Genomic DNA, 23,421 nt, shown 5'->3' with positions numbered 1-23,421 from the left:
ATGAAGAAACAGTGAAATTCCATCTGTGAACCATCCAAACAATTCTTTTATTCATGTTTAAGAGCCTGACTCATTTCTCCTTGCATTTCAGATTTGAAATGTGTCTCTGTAGATAATAAACAGCAACAATGAACACTATAAATAATTTAGTTGGTAAATCCAACAGATTTGTTCACAGAAGCAAAGGTGATGCAAGGATATGACAGTTCAGAAAAGCTATAGGAACACCCTTAGCTGGTTGAGTTAACTTCATTATGCTGCCAAGAATAACTCTGGAAATGCTTTGTTGCTTCCAAAGGAACACACCATTCCTCACTGCACAAACAATTGTACAAATGCATTTAATCTTTTATTCACATGGTGGCTGGTTGTCAGTCGTGCCTTAGCTGTCTTTCAGCTTCCTAATAAACTGTTTAGGACATTCTCCTCTGTCATTTTGGATGTCACTTAAGCCCTGTATTACTCAAAATATGTTTTTTGTTGGGTTTTTTTTTTTGTTTTTTTTTTTTTCCCTAAAAGCCCTAAGATGCAGTATGTCTAGATGTAAATGGTGCTAAATTTCCACCCATTAATATACACAGAGGTACATTATAAATGCCATTATAGATGCCTGCTATCGTAATTGCCTAAGGGTCCACAAAATACAACTGGTTATACAAAGAACAGGCCAGATACAGCTAGGCAAATTTTGCCACTTTCTTCTTGTAAAGATTATATTGTGGCAGGCGTACACAGTGAATTGTGAAGTGTTTTTTTCAGTAAGTGTGTATAGGCAGAAAACAGTCTTAGTTCAGTCTTTTGCACGTACACATGGTTGTGTATTCTTGTCTTTTCTACTTTCAAATGCTAACAGCCTATTCAGTTGACAGTTCACAACTGCATAGCACAAAATTTTGCAAAGATATTAATAAACTGACACTAATTATTAAAGAATATTATCCTTCAAAAAGCCCATACAGGATTATACCTAGTTCTTTATTTAATGAATACATTAAAGCATTAGAGCCAGCAAGGACAAGGACAGAACAATGTTTCCTGAAGTTAATGCCAGTCACCAGTACAAATACAACTTAATGACCAAATTGGTCTTCCCTTCCGTGTTTGTTTTCAGAAGAAAACAATCATGTTATTAACAACTAATACTTGCACTGCAGACAGTCTGTTAACAGAGATGGTGGAAGCCAGGTGATAGATGAGAACTTCTTCATATTTCATAACCAGAAAGATTCTGAAACATAAAAACCATGGAATTAACACCAGGAAGCTTATCTAGTACCCAAACTGGAATGGTCTCACAGTCTGTCATGGCTGCAGGGGCCTGGAGCACGTCCTTCTCCCCTGCCCTTGCCGTGCCGTGCCGTGCTCCGGGCCATTCCTCACACTTTTCCCTCGCTCCTCAGCGCTGCTGCCCTGAGGCACCGCCGGCTCCGTGCCTGGCCCAGCCGCGCCTTGTGCTGGGATCGGCTGGAACCGGTTAGACCTGGCTGTGACTGGCGCAGGGCAGACCCGGCTTTTCCTCACAAGGGCTGCCGCTGCTCTCAGAAGCTTGCTTCATGTGCCCAGCTAAAGACTTTGAGCCGGTATTCCATGCTTGTAGGTGATGCTTGGCATCCCTACCCTGAGACTGCTGGCTGCCTGGGACATGAAGGAGCACGAACACTGGTTTGGGGAAGCCATCCCCAGGGCCCTGAGGTACCTGCACATCAGGAGGAAACAGCAGTGGCAGCCCACCCAGGTGATGGGATTCTCTGCAAGCAGAGTAAGTCCTGTCTTCATTTTCCTTGGATTTGCCACATATTACTAGTTTCTCTGAATATTTGACTACAAGAATGCCCCAAGAGTTTACTATAGGTATTTGAGGGGGGAGCAAACAGCACTGCTGCCTGTTGCAGCTCTGCCAGTGCTGTTCAGGTTACCCATCCAGTCTGACCTCTGCTGCCTTTCCCTGGCAAGAGCTGGTTTTCTGGGTTATAGTACGTACGGCATGTTGTTAATAACCAAAGAACAAAGAGATAAAAAGTATAGCCAAGGCTGTTGTGTTTGCACCTTGTACTGCTTCCAAACTGGAAAGGAAAAATGGGGATGTTCTAAAAAAAGTAAAAAGTGCTTAAGAGAAAATACAAAATAAAGCTCTGAATAAAAAACCCTCTCCAGATGGTCATTAAATATGTTAAATGGCAGTCTGCTTTCAGCCCACCAGGCACCAGTTTTATTATTCTAATAACATCTTAAAATGAAAAAGATAAAGTCTTATAAAAAGAGGCTGTTAACTTTGATGGTGTTTAATCCGGATAACTTTTAGAATACACATTAATGTGCAAAGATACAAAACATATATTCAGCAACAAAAATGGTTCTCTCCTGAAAAGCTCTCGTGCAGACATCTCCAAACTTCTCCTGTAGGCCTTTGCATGCAGATGCTTAAACCCAGAAATCCTCAAAGGAAAAACTTCGCAAACACCATGTTTTAAAAACAAGGCAGTGATTTATAGACAAGTCAAAATTATGAATGTTGAAAGTTCAGAAGAGTAGGAGAGACAGTTTAGAAAGGTTGTTCCACTTGCAGTCTAAGCATTAGATATTACTCCATACACATGTTTACTAACGTTTGATACATATTCTACATACACATTAATAGTATTTGCTCATGCAATAAACCCTGTACTTGTAACAGTAATTTACAAAGGTGTTCATTTTATGTGTAGTGGCTTGGGATTTCTGTATTCATTTTGACACAAATATATATATGTTTCAGTTTGGTATTGTGTAAATATCAGGATTACTTTAGATTTTCAAAAATTGAAAACTGAATGCTGTAATGTCTGTCCACTTACTTTATTTGAGGTATCTGGATGTAAAAAATCTGAAAGTCTGAAGTGCAAAACCTCCTTTTAGAAATTCCCCAAGTATTTACAGTATTGTTTCAACTGAAGCCTCATTTCTGTAAAGGTATTTTAAGATGCTCAGTTTATAGAAGATTCTAATTCCAATGCTGAGACAATAGAACCTTCCAGATTTAGATATTTAATAAGATTTTTATATTGTTTTAAAAGTGCTGGCTCAGTTTTATAGTGCATCCAGAGAAGTTTTGTGCCTTTCTTTTTCGCATGCTAGATATGATTGCAAATTTTTCATACAGTCTTTACAACTAATTTATATTATCTATTTTTATGGCATGATGTAGTTCTAAAATGTTGAGGAAAGTATTTAACACTTCATGTTCACTGGATAGGACAGTTCCTACTAGCGTATTTATTTATTTCAGATGTTACTTCCCCCTAAGTATTCTTTTCCAAGCAGTTCAGTTGTCATGTTTGTCATGACAAACCCAAAATGGCAGAAGATAGGCTTTGACTCATTGTGCACATGTGAATCAACTTCTGTTAGTAGCAGTTATTGAATAATTTTAAGGAAACAGACTTGATGGATTTCTTTCAGTGGTTATTCTAATCCAGTGTCCATAATCTTTGTTTTCTGTCCTTGTTTTATTCATCTCATACCAGTCAGTTGTGTAAGCTCCTTGGTCTAAGTGATCATCATACAGTTGTTAACTATAATCAAGTCCTTTGTTTTTCACTGATTTTGAAAACTAGCTTAGAACAACATAGAAAGATGGTGACAAAATTAACTATTTCGCTTAAGTGGGGAAAGCCAATTTTTATATCCCTTATGCAAAATAGCCTTTAAAAAGTCGTAAGTAATCACTTTTGTTCTATGAACTAGAGGAATATAATCTTATTGCAAGCTAATTCTTTCTGAACAGCAGTTTCTGAGTGGAAGGGATTGAAATATACTGCTGATATTAAGGATTATGTAAGAAAAACACTTTTTAAAGTTTTTTTTAAGGTCTTTCTCTGCCTGCAGAATTTTCCTTGGTGAAATCTTGGAAAAAGATTCCCACTTCTGTCCACTGGAGCACTAGAGAATCATCTGTAGAATATTATGAAACATATATTTGAATTTTGATACCAAGGAAGCTCTGCATAGTGCTGTACTATAGCTACAGTATAGCAGTGTTCACTACAGTGCAGAAATGGAAATAGAATAATAAGAAATTTAAAGCGGTTGGAGATAAATGGATAAACAATCCAGTAAAGTTTATGTTGGAGAACTGCATTCTTCTTCCTTTTTATAGTAGAGTAACTTGTAAGGAGGTTTTTTTCATATTGTTTTCACTGTTTTTCAAGAGGAATTGACAGTAGAAACTGGTGTGATTTTTGGAGAGCAGGATTCTGAAGCACAGCGAGAAAGTTCCTAAGTATCTACTCTTTTAAAAGTTCAGATTTATTAATTGAGATGTCTTCTGTTTGTAGTAATAATGCTGATGTTAAAATGTGTACAAAATTGCACAGTTGTATGCTTGACAAAATTCTAAACTGATTAATAGTTTTAATTACATTCATAGAAGCATAGAATAGTTAGGGTTGGAAAGGACCTTAAGGTCATCGAGTTCCAACCCCCCTGCCATGGGCAGGGACACCTCACACTAAACCATGCCACCCAAGGCTTTGTCCAACCTGGCCTTGAGCATTGCCAGGGATGGGGCATTCACAGCTTCCCTGGGCAGCCTATTCTAGTGCCTCACCGCCGTCACAGCAAAGAACTTCTTCCTTATATCCAACCTAAACTTCCCCTATTTAGGTTAGATTTAAGGAAGAAGTTCTTTACTGTGCATGAGCGTTTCATGAGTGCAGGTGTTACAAGTGAAAATTTAAATTATTGGATATAAAAGTAAAAGGCAAGAATACAAGCTTGCAACTTTGGTATCATTCAGTGTTACCTAAAACTTACAAAATATTAACAAGTTGTTCTTAAAGCAAATTCTAATTTCTTTCATGTTCAGCTTCATTGCAAGTACAATCCCTTATGGTTATTGGTTCTGATGAGTGTAATGTCAGGTCACAGCCTTGGGGTGATAGAAGATGAAGGAAGGCATGAACTTGTTCGCAGAGTTAGCGTACAAGTTGGAAGGTTTCCTTGGTTAATAGAAGTTCATGTTTTCAATCATTATATACTTGATTTTCGTTTTCAAGCAGGAAATGTGTCAAATACAGCTTTTATTTTTTTTTTTTTTAATCACTAGGGCTTAGATGAAGCTTAATTTATTTCAGTAGCTGAAACTTGTCCTCTTAGTCATTTTCAAATAATGAAATCTTGCAGCAGTCATGTATTAGAAGGAGAAGCAAAGTGTCATGTTGCTTAAATTTCAGGGTTGTGTATCGCTGTTATCACCCCAAAAAGGGAGCAAATTTTGCTTATCTAAACTAGTCACATGTTGAGGTTCAAATAGAAGTCACATCAGAATGTAGTTTCAAACCGTAAGGGTGTTATAGAAACAGCAGACAATACCTTCATATCCTACACTGTCACTAAGTAACTCTACCTTCTAAGCCCTTTGAAAGGGAGTCCAGAACTTGAAATTTATGTTTAAATAAATATGTAAGGCATCATTCAAAGTCTGCCAAAGCTAATGCATTAGTAGGTGCCAAAACTCTAATCCCACTAAGGGAGCCAGACAAGTCAGTCTACTTTTGTTACAGTAACGCACTGAAGCCTGGAGTATGCTGTTCTCCAGTTGATCTCCAAGTAGTTGCTAGACTCTCCTCTCCTATTGTTACAAAAATTGAATTAGTCCTTCATGATGAGGGAAATAGGTGCAGATGATGTTTGATATTCTGCCTCTGGCAGTGGCTAATATTACATGCTTCAGAGGAAAAACAGAATATTCCATAATACCACTAAGTCCAATCTGCAATGCTAGATGTAAGATAACATGCCTTCCTAATGCCTGTAGGGCTAAATTATGCCTTGTTGCATGAGACTAAATTAATCTTTTCTTAAGCAGTGCTATTTCAGATATTGCTATTGGTCAATTATGCAGCCCCTCTTAAAATTCCATGCTCAGCTGTTGTACTGCATAAATGATTATTTCCTATTGGGTATTATATGTCTAGTAACCATAAATCTTTGTGAATAACCACTTGGTTTTTTGTTCTGACAGGTGCTTCCAGGGAATGCTTGTTAAAAGGAAGAAGTACTTCTGTCTGCATCTGGTGAAGTCAACCCCAAAGTATATGAAATACTAAAAAACACTGGCCAGAAACTGTGTCCTGATGCTCACAGGTAATCTTTCCTTTTGTACTGGCAGATGCTTAGAAAATCACTGTTTGAATCTACTGTGCTCACATTCTATGAGGATTCTAGTGTTTGTTTACTGTGGATCACACTAATTTAGAGCTAAAGGAAAAAATAATGGTTCCAGGACTTATACTTCGTAAAGTGATTTTGCCAGTGGCTAAGGTAAGGCACGTCATATGATAATGAAACATGGAATATTCTGTCATTCTTTGTCTACACTCCTACTAGTTTTATTAGAATTGAGAAAAAAAAAAAAAACATAGTATAGGGTGTGGAAGACATATCCACTCTAATTTGAATAATTTTAATATCTCAATCTAGACCTTTTTAGATCTTACCCCTCTTCTGATATGTCTTCTATATACTGGTGGCGCAGTGTCCCCCTTCCATTTCTCACAGGACTGTAATTTTCATTAAGCAAAAGGCATGCCAAAGAACGTACAATTTTAGCTGGGCGTCAGTCATCTTAGAATTGGTCTCATATCAGGTTCCAGGCAAAGCCAAGCTCTTGTTGGAATGATTGAGAAACAATAAAACAAGGATAATTATTTATCTGTAAGAATTTAGAGATGATGGGAACATATTAGGCTGTTAAATATTTCATCTTTTCAATAATTTTGCCACCTCTCTGCAAATCTGATTTTTCAGTTTTCTTTTTCTTATAGTCAAGGCCAGAAAAGAACTTAACTAAAAGAAAAGCACAGCCTCCTGCTGCTAGCAGACTCTGCCTGTGCAGAGATGACTGAATAGAAAAAAGACTTCTTTTGGGTTATTACTACTTGAAAAAAAAACAACGAACAAACAAAAAAAAACACAGCCAAAAAATCCCCTGACAGTTGCTACCTTTTCCCTATACTAGACAGTTCTTTGTAACACACACATACATTCACATGCCACTGGCCTTACTGCTGGGTGATCATTACTAGTTTAGATGATCAGCCGAGGCCAGAGTTTTCTATCCGCTGGTGGTTGTATGCCCCCACACCATTTTGCAGCTTTCTTGTTCTTTACTTAGATTTGCTAAAAGAGAAAATGCTCCTTACCCTTGAGCCCAAACCATTTTTACTTAGAGCTGCCTTTGCAGGTACAGCAGTGTATACAATACACATGATAGACTGCACACTGCTTTGCAGTACCGATAGCTTTGCTGTATTTTTTCACCCCCGGCAAAAAAAAAAATTGTTTCATTTGTTTTGAGCACCTCCAGAGCTGAGGAACTGGGGTGCACTGAGGACACCCTTTGTGATGCAGGTGCTCTAGATGGGAGTTGAAGCAGAGTCAGCAGTGCTTCTGTTTGGAAAAACCTAGAGAAAGTACCTCAAGGCTTGGTCTTAACTGAGTTTTCATGGCCAACAGCTAAGGAGGTATCAAGACACAGAGGAGAATGGGAGTTCTTGGTATCCATAATGCACAGCATACACAGCTAAATCAGGCCTAGCCCTAGTCTGTCATTTCCTGTCTTCACACTATATTTTCCTACCTATTGTTTTTTATCCAATTTATTCTGTGTTGTTTTCTTTTTATTTTTAGAGGGTTGGTTTATTTCCCCCCGCTGTTCCTTGATGTCTCAAACACCACATCTCTGCCAGGCGAGTGAAGCTGATTTCTAAAGAGAAATGTCAGAAATTCAGTACATAAATTTTGCTGTTGTAGAGAAAATACTTTATTTTCAGCAGCCTTGGGGTCTTCAGTTGTGGTATTTTTAATAAGGTCAGTCTTCATAAAAAATAATAGTTAAAAATAAGCTATTCTATTTTACTATAAAATAAAACCACTTCACCTGTGAAGGAAATGAAAGTGAATGATCATATTAAGAACTGGAGAAAAAGGAATGGACACTATGGGTAAATGCTGCTCTGTGCACCTCTGCCACAGTTCTGGATCAGACAAGTGGGACTGTAAGAACCTGCCTGCAAACTGTGTGTTTTCATCTGTGTTTGAAGAACCTTTTCAGATGTGCACTGCAGGAGTGCTTATGTCATTGCATAGCTCCTGACAAGTGATCTAGAGAGAAGAGAGTAATTGAATGCTAGCTTGGAGATAGAGATCATCAGCTGATTTTCCCTCTGAGATTTATATATGGATGACAGAATGGGAAAATAGAAAGGGAAATTAGGGTATTTTGAATATATTGAAGTTTTCTGCAGCTTCGTAAAAGTAGGGCATATCTGAAAAGGAGAAGTGCCTCAGACTTGCATATTTGGCTTTCACTAAGCAGCTAGTCAGTCCTGTTTCTTTGCTGCAGTTAGAAAACTCATGCTTTAATAATTATTCAATACGTAGTACTTAATTATTTATTAATTAATGCGTCTTGACTTTTGATTTGGCCCAAGCATATATCAAGATACTACTGTTGCACACGAATTCTCTTAACTGTGAATAGAAGTTATGAAACCATGCTGATTAATAACAATGTTGAATTTTCAGAGCATATAAATTCATAGTAAATTAACAATCAAAATACAGACATCCATTTTGTAGAGTAGTTAGGTTTTAGTGCAGTATCTAAATGCTTAATTCTTTCAAAGGTTAAATGCAAACTGGAAATGAGTAGTGTAGATATTGACCACAGTGTGTTTTTACACACAGATCTTTTAATTTTTCTTTTTTTTCTTTTGTTACATCAGATGTTTCATATATTGGATTTTGGTAATCATTCACCTGAAAAAAAAACAACAAAACACCAGCTGAGAACTGTGTAATTGCAGAAATAGAAACTACATTCTCTCATATGCCACAATTCAACCATGAGGATTAAAAACATTCTCCAAGGCAAAAAGTTGTTCTGGGAGAATGAGGTCTCTTGTACTCCTCAAGACATAGTTACCTGGAAGCGTAGTTTTCATTCCTGTCACAGTGGTGTCTGCCTCTATATAGTTCCTCAGTACTCACACAGCTCCCATTATCTTTTAGCTGGGATCCTTCAAATTTTTAACATCGTAAGACTATAATGGTTCATAATTTGTTTGTTTGGGGTTTCTTGAAAGTTGTCTTATTCAGATGAAGGAAAACACGTTTATTTTGGAAAGCAAAGCAAAAAAGTGTTGGGTGGACATTATACATCCAGAAGTTAGAAAAAACCTTACCCTACCAGATGTATCTTTCATTCAGCTTGACTGAAACAATTCTATTTTGCTGGGGAAAAAAATAATATTTCAAACAATTTGCATGTTATTATTGAATACTTATAGACATAACTGTGCATGGGGAAAAATCTAAACATTTGATCTAAAAAAAACAAGAGAAAATTAATAACATTGGAAAGGCCATTGTTTAGATGGAGTTTGCTTTAGGAATAGTTATCCATCTATAAATATCAACGATAATATATGCAGAAGAATGAAGTACCTACTGTGTAAACTGGCAAAAAAGTTAAAATGCACCATTAAATTAAGCCAAAGAGAAAAGTAGAACTTTAAATATTGCTTACTTGTTTTTAAATACTTTCAATATCTCTTTCCATGGCTCAGATAAAGCTATAATTTACAAAGGAAGGTAAGGATGCAAGAGGGTACATTTTGGGTGCAATATATGTTTTGTACAGTTTTGAAATATATACAGACCATGCTTTGCTCCCTCACTTTAACTGTAATTTGGCAGCTAATAAAATTATTATCCTTCATTGAAATTCCGGAAATTACCAGTCATCAGCCAGCTCAGAGATTGGGTATATAGCCAGCTCTATGGACTAAAAGAGGATTCTGGTCTGTTCCAAAGTTCCATTCTTAGTTATGACAGTCCAAATCCTATTCCCTTCCTTTTTTTTTTTTTTTTTAATGATATAACTTCATTTTTGCAATATGTGCACATTAAGGGTGAACCTGTCAACCCCTCTTAATTTTCCCTAGGGATCTCACTTCTTCCCCCCGCTCCAAGATTCCTTGAAGATGAGACCTTCTGTATGGTCTGATGCCTAGAAAATGCTTTATGAGGGAAATTTTTGACTCTAGGTTTGTTCATATTAGGGGCTTTTGTATAATATGGTGACTCAATTTCCATCATCAAAAAAGAGATTTTTAACAATGATTTAATATTTATCCTTTTGTTGGATGGGAAAAAAATTTCGTTGATCTATGGGGAAAGAGCAGACAGGACTGTTGTTGTAAAGGAGATAGTGCCCCTGCAAAGGGCAGAAGGTAAATCTGCTTGTCGTGTAGTGTAGCATTTCCTGACTCTGAGCCATCATCATCTTAGAGCATCAAAAGGTGGGGGAAGAGCTCCAACTTCTTAATGTGAGAAATGAAAGGAAAAAAATTACATGTGTGCTTAATAATATTTCCTCCATTAGGAACAGTTAAAAAACCTGTCTCCTCCAGTTTGGTTTTTCATGATTTATTATTCAGATTTTGCTCATTAATCTATAATGCTTAATCTAGTTTATGTACTATGATATATTTATTTAGTAATTTTTTATATTGAGAGGCTGATTCTGTCCTTTATATTGTTTACTCATCTCCAAACTACCAAAAATTCTAGGGGAAAATGGATTATCTCAATGTTGCAGAGAAAATGCGCAGTCCTAGATGTTGTAATATAATGAAGATGAAATTTGGCATTCTTTGGTTTTACTAGTCTGCAGTCTATCACTTCAGTATATGAGAGCAGACATTTCTTTCTTTACTATTTAATCAAGTATCTAAAGATATTAAACTAGAATAAGTTAAGGGCTTTTAATAGACTATGAAAATGCAGCAATTTCAAGATTGCTGTCAAGTCCACATTAATTATTCTTTAATTAAATGCAGTATTTTTAGCCTAAAGAAGTGCAGACATTTTGTTTGAAATAGGGGGTAGGGATCTATAGAAATCAAACCTATTAAAAAAGCTTGATTTGTAGTATGGAGAGGGGAAAAAAGAGATGACCAAATATGTCATACTTGAAGCAGAGATGAAAGAGAACTATGTGATTAAGAAGAGGAATAGAAAACCAACAGATCTGTGATTTAGGAAAAGGCTAGAGTGAGATGACTATGCCAGATTTAGGTGTTCAGACAAATCTAAGGAATTAAAAGAAAAAAGGCAAATTACTTTGTAAAGGCAGTCATGATCTTGTTTTTTTAGGTTTCATTCAGCATAAAAGGTTATGTTTCATTAAAGCTGTAAAAGTATAAAACAGTATGTATGAAGACTTACCTTATAGAGGCTAAATCCTTTTGTACACCAAGGTTTATACAGTGGTGTCACAACCTTGCTCTGAATATTCGAGTATTGCGTTATAATATACAGCATCCAATCATATAGGTGAATGTGAGTAATAAAACCTAGGGCTCATAAACTCTCTGACTATGTACCTGTGTTGCATTTTAATGCCATCTCTCTACTGTCTGTATCATTAAATCTGACACACCAAATTTTATTCCCTTTAGTGCTGGTGTTAGGTTGACTGCCTACTAAATATGAACCCTAAGTGAAGATGACTTCACCTTGGTGCCGAGCTTTCTTTGCTTCAATTACCTTTAGTACTTACCTTGCTTCAATTAACTTTGCAGGATCTGTGAAAAGGTCCTTCTAAGGAAGGAAAAAATGTATTTGGGAGTACACAGTGATACGGAAATGAATTCAAAGAAATGGCATCTTTTGGCAAGTATAAGTTATTAAAGGCCATATATAAGTAAAAATAATTGTTATATTTTTAGTCCCCCTCTCATACCTAATTCTCTTGCTTAACCATCTATAGACTCAGTACGAAAGAAGTATCTTTGCCTGTCTTGTTCCTGTGATCCTTGTTTATTTGAATTTTATTTCAGCTTTTTCAGGAGAGTCAATCATATCTTTTCGGTATTTCAGCAGTAAATATACGCCTGATTTCTACTGCAGATTTATTATATATACAATGGTATCTGAATATTAGCAAAAAAGATAAAGAAATAGCTGTAACAATAGTAATTTGTAATATCAGATTAGGAAGATTATAACCAAGGTATAACAAAGGTAATGATAAGGAGGGTAATCTCTTAAACTGCAGTATCACTTAAGTATATGTGTATGTACATGAAACGTACAGAATGTAGGTGTTTTGTCCCATGGGAGACAAAATCGTGAATTGAAAAAAGCGGCTTTATTTTACTGCTCTGCTGTAGGCGTTGCTGCTTGTGGGAAGTTTGAATCAAAGTATTGATTATAGTGATTTTTGTAATTTTGGTGAGAGAGCTGTAGGTGTATGAGAGAACTGTGTCTACAGCATGAGTGTGTAAACATGTTTTGAGGCCACAAGGCTGAAATATGAGAAATAATTTGGAACCTATAATAGTGACATGGTTTAGTGGTGGGTGTGGCAGCCCTAGGGTAAAGGTTGGCCTTGATGCGACCTAGTGGATTCTGTGATTTTCTGAATTCACCAAGAGTGGCCATTACTGCCTTTTTGAACAAAAGTAATCAAGTAGCAGAAGAGTTTAATTATGTGCTAGTTTAAAAAAACAGACAAATTTTTATGTAATTTTCAGAATTTATGCTTTTATCGGTATTACTTTATCCTACTTCCTTACTGATATTCCGTACTGCATCTCATTTGAAAAGACCTGAGGTTTGGGTTGTTTGGTGTTTTTTTTAATTGATTGTGGTTTTGGGTTTTTTTGAGGTTTTTTTCATGGCTTTTTTTTTTTCCTCAGATGAGCTTTGATATAGTTCTAATATATAGCCATGAAAGGTGAGACGTTCATCAGCTGGTCACATATAAACAGCTGGTATTCAAAAGGGTGGCATCTCCTATTAGTTCCAGGGTTTGCAATTGTTTTTTTCAAAGTCAGTGTTCCCACGTTCTCTCAAGAAAAATGTTTGGGAATTTGCTTTGTAGATTGTTTTGCACATTGCTTGCTTTTTCTTATTGCGATGCAATGTCCCTCATAAATCTGAATAGTCTACTAATGATATGTGTCTTGTAGTTGGTGCTGTATTTCATGGAAGGATTTATTGTTGTTACAGCTAATGCAATTAGTAGTTGTTATGTTTGCTAATCTTTGTGAGTCTTACGTTTCGTTGCCTTTATTCGTATTTCTGGAATAATTTCTTTTGCTTCACTAAAGCAGAACATGTACTGTATTTGAAATATGACCTCTCTGGAGCAGAGTTGGCTTTCCCTTTCATGATAATTAACATTCAGTGGTACATTCCTGAATGGACAGAGCACAAGCTATATAGTCTTGAATGAACAACTTTGTTTTCCCTCCTGTACTAAGAAAGATCAACTATGTAATTAATGTGCTCAAGTAGCTGTGGTCTAAGAAAAGAGAAGTCCATCCAAACCTGTGTTAAAAGCTTCAGCTTCAGTTAATTTTCACCAGAACTGTCATATACCCCTCCCCAGTGGCCCAAATACTATTGGAAATGGCTGTCTGTGTATTTTTTTTAAATGAATTGACCAGACTGAGAAATAAATGGGGAGACTAACATACAGAAATCTCTATTAAAATATAACCATACTGTTTCCCCTATGCTATATCTGATCAGATCATACTTAGAATGCTGATGTCAGTCAGTGCTGAAAATGAAGACAAAAAAATATGAAGGTGATAATACTTGGTTTTGTTTGTACTATAGATTTTGTCAAATTATTTTCCTGCCAGTCTGTTAGCAAGCAGTGCATAAGATTTGTTGGGTGCTTTTGCTTTAGAAAGCGTAGACTGTGTTGGCACTCAACAGACTGTTGTATTTCAAGAAACAAGTGACTTGCTTGTAATGGAAGGAAATATTATAGGAAAAGCAAAAAGTCAAATTTTATATTGCTGTCTCTATGACTCCCTCAGAAAGGTAGATGCCCCTTTTTGGAGAAAAGGTTTGATGTCTTTATCTGCCTGGGTTCACTGTGGTCTTTGGACTTCTCCACTGTTGAGCTACATCTTATTCTTCATAACTCCAATTTAGGAATATAAACCCAAATGTATGATGTTTACTGACTTCCCTTTCTCTTAAGTAATTAGCCATATGTTTGAACCTGATCTCTGATCAGGAATATTGTTCTCTGAACTTAATTTCATAGACTCATGGAATAGTTAGGGTTGGAAAGGACCTTAAGGTCATCAAGTTGCAAACCCCTGCCATGGGCAGGGACACCTCACACTAAACCATGCCACCCAAGGCTCTGTCCAGCCTGGCCTTGAACACTGCCAGGGATGAAGCATTCACAACTTCCCTGGGCAACCCATTCCAGTGCCTCACCACCCTCACAGGAAAGAACTTCTTCCTTCTATCCAATCTAAACTTCCCCTGTTTAAGTTTTAACCCATTACCCCTTGTCCTATCACTACAGTTTCTAATGAAGAGTCCCTCCCCAGCATCCTTGTAGGCCCCCTTCAGATACTGGAAGGCTGCTATGAGGTCTCCATGCAGCTTTCTATTCTCCAGGCTGAACAGCCCCAACTTCCTGAGCCTGTCTTCACATGGGAGGTGCTCCAGTCCCCTGATCATCCTCGTGGCCCTCTGGACTCGTTCCAACAGTTCCATGTCCTTTTTATGTTGAGGGCACCAGAACTGCACACAATACTCCAGGTGAGGTCTCATGACAGCAGAGTAAAGGGGCAGGATCACCTCCTTCGACCTGCTGGTCACGTTCCTTTTGATGCAGCCCAGAATACTGTTGGCTTTCTGGGCTGCGAGCACACACTGCCTGTTCATGTCCATTTTCTCGTCAGCCAAGACCCCCAGATCCTTCTCTGCAGGGCTGCTCTGAATCTCTTCTCTGAATTTCACTGCTTACCAGTTGGGAAGCATGTGAGTTACCTTGTCCATCCCACTGATGTGCCTCTCTCTAGAGGTCTGAGACATGGCAATGTAAAACTGTACTTCACTTATTGTAGTCTGTACAATTCAAAACAGAATAAATGGGGTTTGGTATGAGTATTTCCTGACAGTCTAAAGTAAACAAGAATTACTGTCCAGGGAAAGTCTTGCCATGTTGTACGTGGCCTCACTTTGTGTTCCTTATTTGCATTCATATTGAATGCCACTGGTGCCAGACAAAACCTGGGATCCAGTAAGCATATGGTTCTGCAACTTCATACAGGGACAATTCTATTGAACAAGGTAAGTTTATTGATTTAAGCCATTTTAAGCATAAATGTTTTCTTATGACTCAGAATTCCTTGAAAAACTTGGCTGCAACTGCATGGGCATTTTGGTTCACACAACCATGCATTTTGAATCAAATCTCCTAGTTTCTTGTTTTATTGCACATTGTTTTGATTTGTAACAATGACGATTCAGAGTCCTGAAACTCAATGCCAGCACCAGTGTTGAGAACTTTGTTGAAAGAATTTAATTGAAAAAGACCTTATAGCAGTATGCCATAAGATTATATTAACTCGTAAAGTAGACATACATATTTAAAACACAGAGATTTTAGGTCCTGTATATTAAAGTACCGCTTCTTGCTCTTAGAACACAAAGGCTTGAATGTGAGCTTCCCCAAGAGCTCTTTGGGTAGAAGATGTTTGGTGTGCAGAGAAAAGATGAAACAATTTTTAAGGGACAGATTAAGTTAGAAGTAAAAGTTTCATTGTTCTTTTTGTTGTTCTTTCAGTATTCTTTTTGTTGAGGCTAAGTTAAAGGTACTCTGCAGTATCCAGAATTCTGTAGTAAATTATCCAATCCAGAACATACTTTCAGCACAGAAGAAAAGCCTCACAAAAACTATTAAGCTGCAACCAAGATGACATGTAAGAGCAAAGATGAGATATTTGTGTGAAGGACTGGCATACATTCCTAAATACTTAGACCTGTGAATTTGCAGCTGCCGAATGACTTATGAAGAATAATAAATAATGGGTATCATTTCAGTCTGTTTACTTCTTGCAGCTGATACACAGCAGAGTTACAGACTTCCAGTATAAAGGTGTTGTTTCTGCGTTGAGGCACTTATCTAAGCCCCCTTCTGCTTCTGAGCCCTGAACTGGTCACCATTGCTGTAGTTCAGCCCTGTCTGAGAGGACTGTGAAGTGAGTGTCCACTCAGGAGTGGACATCCACAAGCACAGTGCAGAGCTCTCTGCTGTAGCACAAACAGTAAACCTTTTTCTTCTTCTTCTGCCAGAGCAGTTAGTCATGATTTCTGTGCTTAAAAGCAGGTTGTAGACAATACATGAGAGTCTTCCCTTTTCAGAGCTAGTAGCCAGGGAGATGTGCTTCGTTAGTCTCAATAATTATCAGAAATAATGATGAAAAATAATCACCAAGGCAAGAATAAAGGCACTCATCCTGCCTCCAGCCTTGCTGTCAGTGGTCGTTAGAAAGTTCTCCCACAAAGAAAAGTGTTATTCTTAGTTTATGTCTCTTAATTTAATTCTCTATTGTCCCAGTATATTCAAATGCTTAGAAGAAAGCAAATAAGCAAGAGAAAGCTTATTTATATGTAAGCATGATGTTTTTACACTAATGCCAGATGGAGTATCTTAATAATGCGATAAACTAATAGAGCTGAATTACTGCTTAGTAATTTCATGTTGCAAATCCAAACTATGTTAAATCATACGTGGGCTCAAACGCAGGGAGCTCTAACCTAAATGGATGAATGCTTTTGCTGCAGCAAGTGAAATGAAATTGTTCCAACCTGCTAATTAAGATATATAATAGTGATTTTTGATATTAAACAAAAATAATTAAACCTACAAGGGATATGTTTGCTTTTCATTTGTACATTAGATGTATTCCTGTCAATTTCTCTGTCGATTTAAGTACAGTCTGTGGGATGGGAGAAAGGCTTTTGTTTTATCCTAGATGTAAATTTGAGATGCTTTAAGTGTCTTCAGTCTGTGATCTGCTAATGTCAAACATCCTGAATACATGAAGGCAATTTGATGTAAAGTCATGGAATTTAAGGTTATTTCAATTTTTTCTTTGCCTTTTTTCCTCCCTTTTTTTTTTAATATGTATGTGTGTACTGTTCTGTATTATGAACTGCTACAAAAAGCCAGGGCATCATTCGAAGTCCTGTTATGGAAGAAATAGGTTATTTGCCTCATAACCTTTCTGTTTTTCCAGTAGTTCTAAATTAGGTCCCTTGGCTTGCTCTTCAAGGTGAGTGGCTTTTTCATTAAGTGCAGAGAGCCTTAGCTTCTTCTGAGTTACTTAAATTCCCTATGCTCTGGGCCACTGGTTTTAGTCTTTGCTTTCGATGGTGGGTTTGGCCAAAGTTAATACTACAGGCTGTACGTGTTATCAGCTTTTTTTTTAATTTTCCCTCCCCCCTTTTCTTTTTTTCCTTTTTTAATCTGTCATCCTTTCTGTCTGAGGGATGAACCTGCATGATTGCTAGAGTATTAAGTCTTAACTCTGTCATTAGCTTTCAGTAGGAGGAACATGGGTTGCGCTACAGGCAGAGTGCAAAGGCTGCAAACTGTGTGTGGGGGGTTTTGACTTTCTTTTTGATATTGCCATTTTTATCGTTTAATACCAAAAGGACAGGCCTCTAACGTTCCTTTTCAGAATACAACCTGCATCATTAAAAATTTCTAAGCTCTACGTATTAGGTTGGTAATCTGATCAGAAGAGTGTATCTACAAAATAATAAGGATAAAGTGTTTTGTATATATAAATTGAAATTATAAAAATCATAACTTCTAGTTTTATGCCAACCATATGCCAAGTAAGGAACTTCTGTAATTCTAAAAAAATGGTATTTGCTGCAGACTCTCAAATAAATACTTGAGCTACTTTAGAATCTCTTATCTCAGCTTTTTGTTTTTTTTCTATTGTGCCCTGCGGTTCCCCTGCATGGTAGGTCCCACTTACCATTTCCTTTAAATCAAGTGAAACAGCTTAGGAAAACACATTATTTTCCTCAATAATGTGTGATAAATAAATGAGAGAAGCAGAAATAATATCCTGCTGTTCTGACTGTAATACTGTTACATTTCATGGCTTGTAATACCATGGGAAGGAAGATCCAACACTTTGTCAGAGTGACTAAGAAGTTGGAGGTGCTGTGTTAATGTTGAAATCTCTCATAGGATTTGGTTTCACTTGACAATTACATTCAATTAGAAAACACCCCTAAGTGGCTTCTCAAGGTTGTGGTTTAACTTGGTGTGATTTCCAAGAAAACCCCTGGAGGAGATATTATTAATTGTACTTTTCATAGCATATCCTAAGGAGCAGCCAAGGTCAGTGCCTTTTTCCCAGGCACTTTGCAGAAGACTGACCAAGAAATTCTGTAGTTTAAAGAGTTCAGAATCTAAACAGACAAGCAAAGCAAATCACTCCAGTAAACGTCATTTCATTGAGAGGGACAGAGTGAGAGGAAGTTCTCTAAAGAGAAGTATAGGGTGATGCCAAGAACAAAGTTTTTTGGCAAAAAACTTGGGTGAAGCTCCGCTTGTTCTTCCTTTTCTATGTCACAATTTTTGTTTTGATGGAAGTGCAGACATCCCTCATACTCTTCTTGCTCACTGTGGTCTTTTCACTTCGGACTCTAAAGCCTCCTTGTACTTGTTTTTTCAAAAGTAAAGACCTTGCTGGTAATGTGATGTTTCAAGGCACCAGCTGTTCACAGAAAGACCTACTGCAATTCCTACCATGGGTCTTACAATGCTTAGCTTTTTTAATCTTTTCAAAAGTATTTGTTTATATATTAATTAAGATCAGGTTAGAGAGAAAGTTCAAATGAAAATGATAAAGACTAAATACACTTTTCAGACATCATCTTTAGATAGTGTACCCTTACCTTGTTGCTTGCCAGTGTTCTATAGTGTCTTAAATCTAATTTTCAAAGCCTCTTATTCTGATAGGAAGAAAAGAAGACACTGCTTAGTTCTACTAAGTCGTCTTCATTGTCGTTTTGTTTCTTTTCCAAGCAGCTGAGCCAAGAGAACAAGTGAGTCAAGTGTTCAATTTAGCTTGTAAACTGCAGCCTGCAGGGAGCCATGGAAAGCACCAGACTATATTTACTTTGTTCCTACGCTTCATTCCCTAAGTGCCCGCTTCCCACTCTGAGGCAAGAGTCTCCTGAACAGATCTTCCCTCCAATGTGGTCTTACATTCACCTTTACTGATGTTCACTCACCACCAGCAATATCAGACTGTTAATGTGGCTACTTAGTTCATTTGGACTGTAGGTGGCTGAAGTTGAACTTAAAAATAGTGCTTTAGTTCAGCAAGGAAATTGAAAAGTTTTAAGTGCTTGCTTAGAAGAAAAAATTACATATCTCCATCCTACAGTACTGGATCAGGTTTCCCCTTTATCGAAATCTGCCATGAAAAACAGCAATCCTTAAGTGTCAGTCAAAGAAAAAATGGTTGGAAATCAAAGTATTCATTTTTTACAAGTATTCAGATAAAATAAGATAATCTGAGATAGCTGGTGCTGCAGGTAGAATATAATTCCAACATAGGAGAACCAATGTAAATTTCATGGTAACGGAAATTTTTCCTAGCTGTTTTCTCCCAGTATGCCCTTGACAGTGCTTAGCTCTGTCTCTGTTTAATGAAACTGTATGACCTTGGCCTTGCAATCCTTCCACTCAGTTCACTGAGAATATGCAATTAATTAATAGATATTCCTATAATATATCCAATAATTAGAAAAAAAAAGGTGATGTAGAAAATAATGCTCGTTCTCCCAGCTTTAGGTAGAATACTGCTGCACCTCATGGTTTCATTTGATTTGTTAGAAACAAAATGCAGTCTAGGTTTCAGAGAATGCTTCAGTACACACTTAGCAAAGTAGTTCAAGGTCAAAGCTCTGCCTTAGCAGGATGCAACATAATTTATTTATTAAAAATTATCATATTTTTAACCAATCAACAGTTTGGGGTTTTCACACAGATTAAGCTTATTTTTGTAATTACAAGTAATTTTCTTGGATAAAAATGGCCTAACAGCACCATCTTCTGACAAACTGTAATTTCTGCAGTAATGTTGAAAAGCTCTTTTAATCCTTTGAATGCATGTTTTGGTTGCTCTCCCAAATAAAACAGAGATTCTAGGGGAAATAAATGTAAGTGTAACCCCATGTATTGTAACAGAAGACATAGCCTGAGAGTCCTGAGCAGCCACTTACTTTACAGTTTCTTATTTTAACTTAAAATAGTGAGAGAATTTCATTCAACTGTAATTGTGCCTGAAATTGTTTTTGATAGGTTTGCTGCAAAAACATTTCAAAGGTGTATTACTGTCAAATATTTGGAAAGAGGCAATCTATATGTAATTTGAACAGTAGACAGTTCTAACAACTTCAGGTATATTGTGACATTACTGTGAGCGTAGAAAGATTATATGTGTCCTGTGTTCTTACCCAGTGTTTCTGTATTTATACAGCAAAAATTGCTGTCACCTTTGTAGTTAATTGCTCAAAATAAGTGCATATTGATAATTTTAATACATTATGATCCATTTAGAGCAACAATGGTATTAGGTGATTTCATTTTAGCAATAGTGCTTTTACTCATGTTTACCTGTGTTATCTGTCAGCTCTTGAACTTGGTCACTTACCATGAAATTACAGGTTATCACACAGAAGCAGCACTGAGGTGAGTGCATGTTCCCACCTGCCAGAAAATACCAGGTAACCTAGCTTACCCCAGAAGAATGAGGTTTCCAAAAATTACCTTGCACTTGCCATGAGATAAGAGAGCATATTAGTATGGATTATCTTATCCACAGAAGTTATGCCATGGAATACTGATTTCAGGTTGGATATATTCTTCAATACTCAGCAGCACAGTCAGGCATCATGCTGGTAGTACGATCATTTATGTCACTGCTGTTTACATCTGAAGGCAGAACTTCACTGGAATTCCTAATAAAGAGCTGAGCCTGCACCCAGGCTCAAAGCCAGTTCAGAGCAAGAAGCAGAAACCAAACGGAGAAGAAATGGGAAAATCTTACTGGTTTTGCTTATGGTCTCATGCCAGGCTTATGACTGGAATTTACGAAAGTGTCAGGTTCCTAAAAGCAAACCCAAGGAAACGACAAAATCACCCCAAACAAAAACCAGGTTCCCCCAAATTACCTGGCTCTTAATACTCCATTTTGTAATGGTTTCTTGTCTGTGGTTCTCGGAACTCATTCATTGGTCTTAGAGAGCAGCCGAGGTTTTTTTAATAGACAGGAGCTATCTGCCTGCTCCTCTGTCTTGTTCCTTGCCGTAAACAACATGAAGATGCGTGGACTTCTCAATTCAGCTTCTGACTCTTTGAGATTGATCCATCACTTGTTCTCCTTATTTAACTCTCAAAATGACGACTGGCCATTGTTGATGTTTTTGGTTCTTGGGTTTGATTCACCTTGAATTTAGTTCCAGTCTTACTTCTTGAAGCTTTGTTGTAGGTTAGGCTCAATATTTCAGTCAGATGTTGTATTTCCCAGTCAAAATCCACTCATAATGTAGAATCTAAATCATTTATGTGTACATCTACAAATGTTAAAAATTCATATTTTTCGAGTTTGAGTTAAACTTTAATTGTAGTAAGCAGTGATATTCTATGGAAGATGCTTTACAGTTGTTTAAAGGTAAAGGATTTAGGGTTTGGAAAGTTTACCTGCTTTGCTACAAGAAGGAGTTTTAGTTTGGCATAGTAAACTCATGGAATGTAAATATCATTTAGAAATATTAGATACACTTTTGCTGATGATAATAGATGCAGCTGTAGTGAGTGTTTGACAAGTTCTGATAAAGAATCATCCAACCCCCCCCAAAAAAGTTATAATAAACACAGTACTGAAGCAATTTATGGAACAGCAACTTTGCATCTCAAGCGAACGAGCTCTGTTTCATATTATTCCAAGTAATTTGCGAACATACACATTTACATTAGAAACCTGCAAGGTATCTTCTTAGGTAATCACTGTTTTCATATGTATTCATGAGTTTTTAGCCAGATAACTAATCCCTGTACTCATGGTGAATTACATATTCACACATTAAAATGTTAGTTGTATTACCACTGTCTTAGTGAGGGAATATATGCTCTACGTTGCTGTAATGCCTAGAAATATGTAGCAGAAATAACTGGAAATATTTAAAAGCTGTCTTGGAGGAAATTTGTTGTCATTATTATTTTGGTGATTGTACTCCAACATCACCAGATCTCTAACGTTTGATATGCTGGAGCAGGGCTTACCCACATAAACCCTTAGAGCTCTAAAAACATGTAACAGTAAAAAAATAGTGGTTTAGTCCATAAATGAAAGTTTAGGAATGTTTTCAAATCATTGCATCACAACTTGAAGACAGTAGTGCTTTACTGTTGCAGCTGTGTACTTTGCAAAGGTATTGATTTATAGTATTGATTTTACTTCCAGAAAAATTTATTGTACTTGTAGAAGAAAGCAGAGTTTGACATTCGTAAGTGCGCTCCATTTTCATATATACGTACCAAGGGAGGAGAGCTCTGGTTATAGAAGTCAAATCAGTTCTAGCTATCTGTCACTCAACTTACAAATATTTCTGTTATATTTTGAGAAGTCAAAAGTTAGGCAGTATGTTGTATTTAATTTTAAAAAAGGGTATTAAGAGCAAAATATTGATGAACATCTGAATAACTGCTGTTTTTTTTCTTGCTTATGTTCCAAAAATCTATTACTTTGAGAAATATTTGCTGAAGTTGGCCTGTCTAAGAATGACTGATATTTATCCTTGAATGAACTCAAGCTAGAAAATTTGATTACTTGTCAGGTTTTGGAATAAGATTTTCCCACAGCAGAAACTCTGGAATTTCTTTCTTGATGTCCTGTTTATTTAAATTGCATAATTTAATAGTAATTATAACCAGTACAAGTTCTTACTGATTTGCTTCCCTTCAGTAGGCAAGCATGAAATACCTGAATGTCAGTTGGGTTCATTCACTGAAGACTAAAAGTTCAGCAAGAACTTTGGCTTCTTAAAGACAGAAACCAAGTCATTCATTAGAGAAGGTTGTCCCTAGTTACTTTCAGGCAAGCAAAGGTTCAACATCCCTTAAGAATACAGTATGGAGTGACTGGTTCAGAAACAGTTATTTTTGATAGGTCATCTTGCAGATCTTGAAGCAAGATCTGTCCTTCCTTGACAGATGGGATAAAAATTAAGGAATGGAGAGGAGAGGCATAAGGAATGATGCTTTTCAGTATTCTGATTTTACAGCACTGAAAAGGAAAGACAGAAAAAGATGATGGATGGTAGGACAATAACAAGCCCTTTTTAACACTCGGACATAGACATCTTCCCTCACATATCTCCCCCTCGAATAGAGATTTGCTGGCTGCTTACAGAATGCGATTCCTGCTGAAGCCCTGTTTTTAATGGCCCAGTCTTCCAGTGACTTCCCCAAAGATGAAGCAATCCTAGCCCTTTTTTGACAGTCTGCAGTCATTGCAG

General features: G+C 36.9%; 1 long non-coding RNA gene across 1 annotated transcript in view; it reads left to right on the top strand.

Annotated features, from left to right (window-relative positions):
* Positions 1-23,421, top strand: part of LOC133265216 (uncharacterized) — a 247,094-nt gene that overhangs the window by 184,760 nt on the left and 38,913 nt on the right. Inside the window, exon 5 of the long non-coding RNA XR_009741896.1 lies at positions 6,002-6,123. This is a non-coding gene — a long non-coding RNA (uncharacterized LOC133265216). The remainder of the gene's footprint in view (positions 1-6,001; positions 6,124-23,421) is intronic.

The sequence above is a fragment of the Pezoporus flaviventris genome, unplaced genomic scaffold (assembly GCF_033815535.1).
Source record: "Pezoporus flaviventris isolate CSIRO_AGI_PZ_B2104156 unplaced genomic scaffold, CSIRO_AGI_Pfla_v1 ptg000005l, whole genome shotgun sequence".
NCBI classification, from domain to species: Eukaryota; Metazoa; Chordata; class Aves; order Psittaciformes; family Psittacidae; genus Pezoporus; species Pezoporus flaviventris.
Note: the sequence above shows the minus strand (reverse complement) of the source record. Positions and strands in the feature narration are given on the sequence as shown.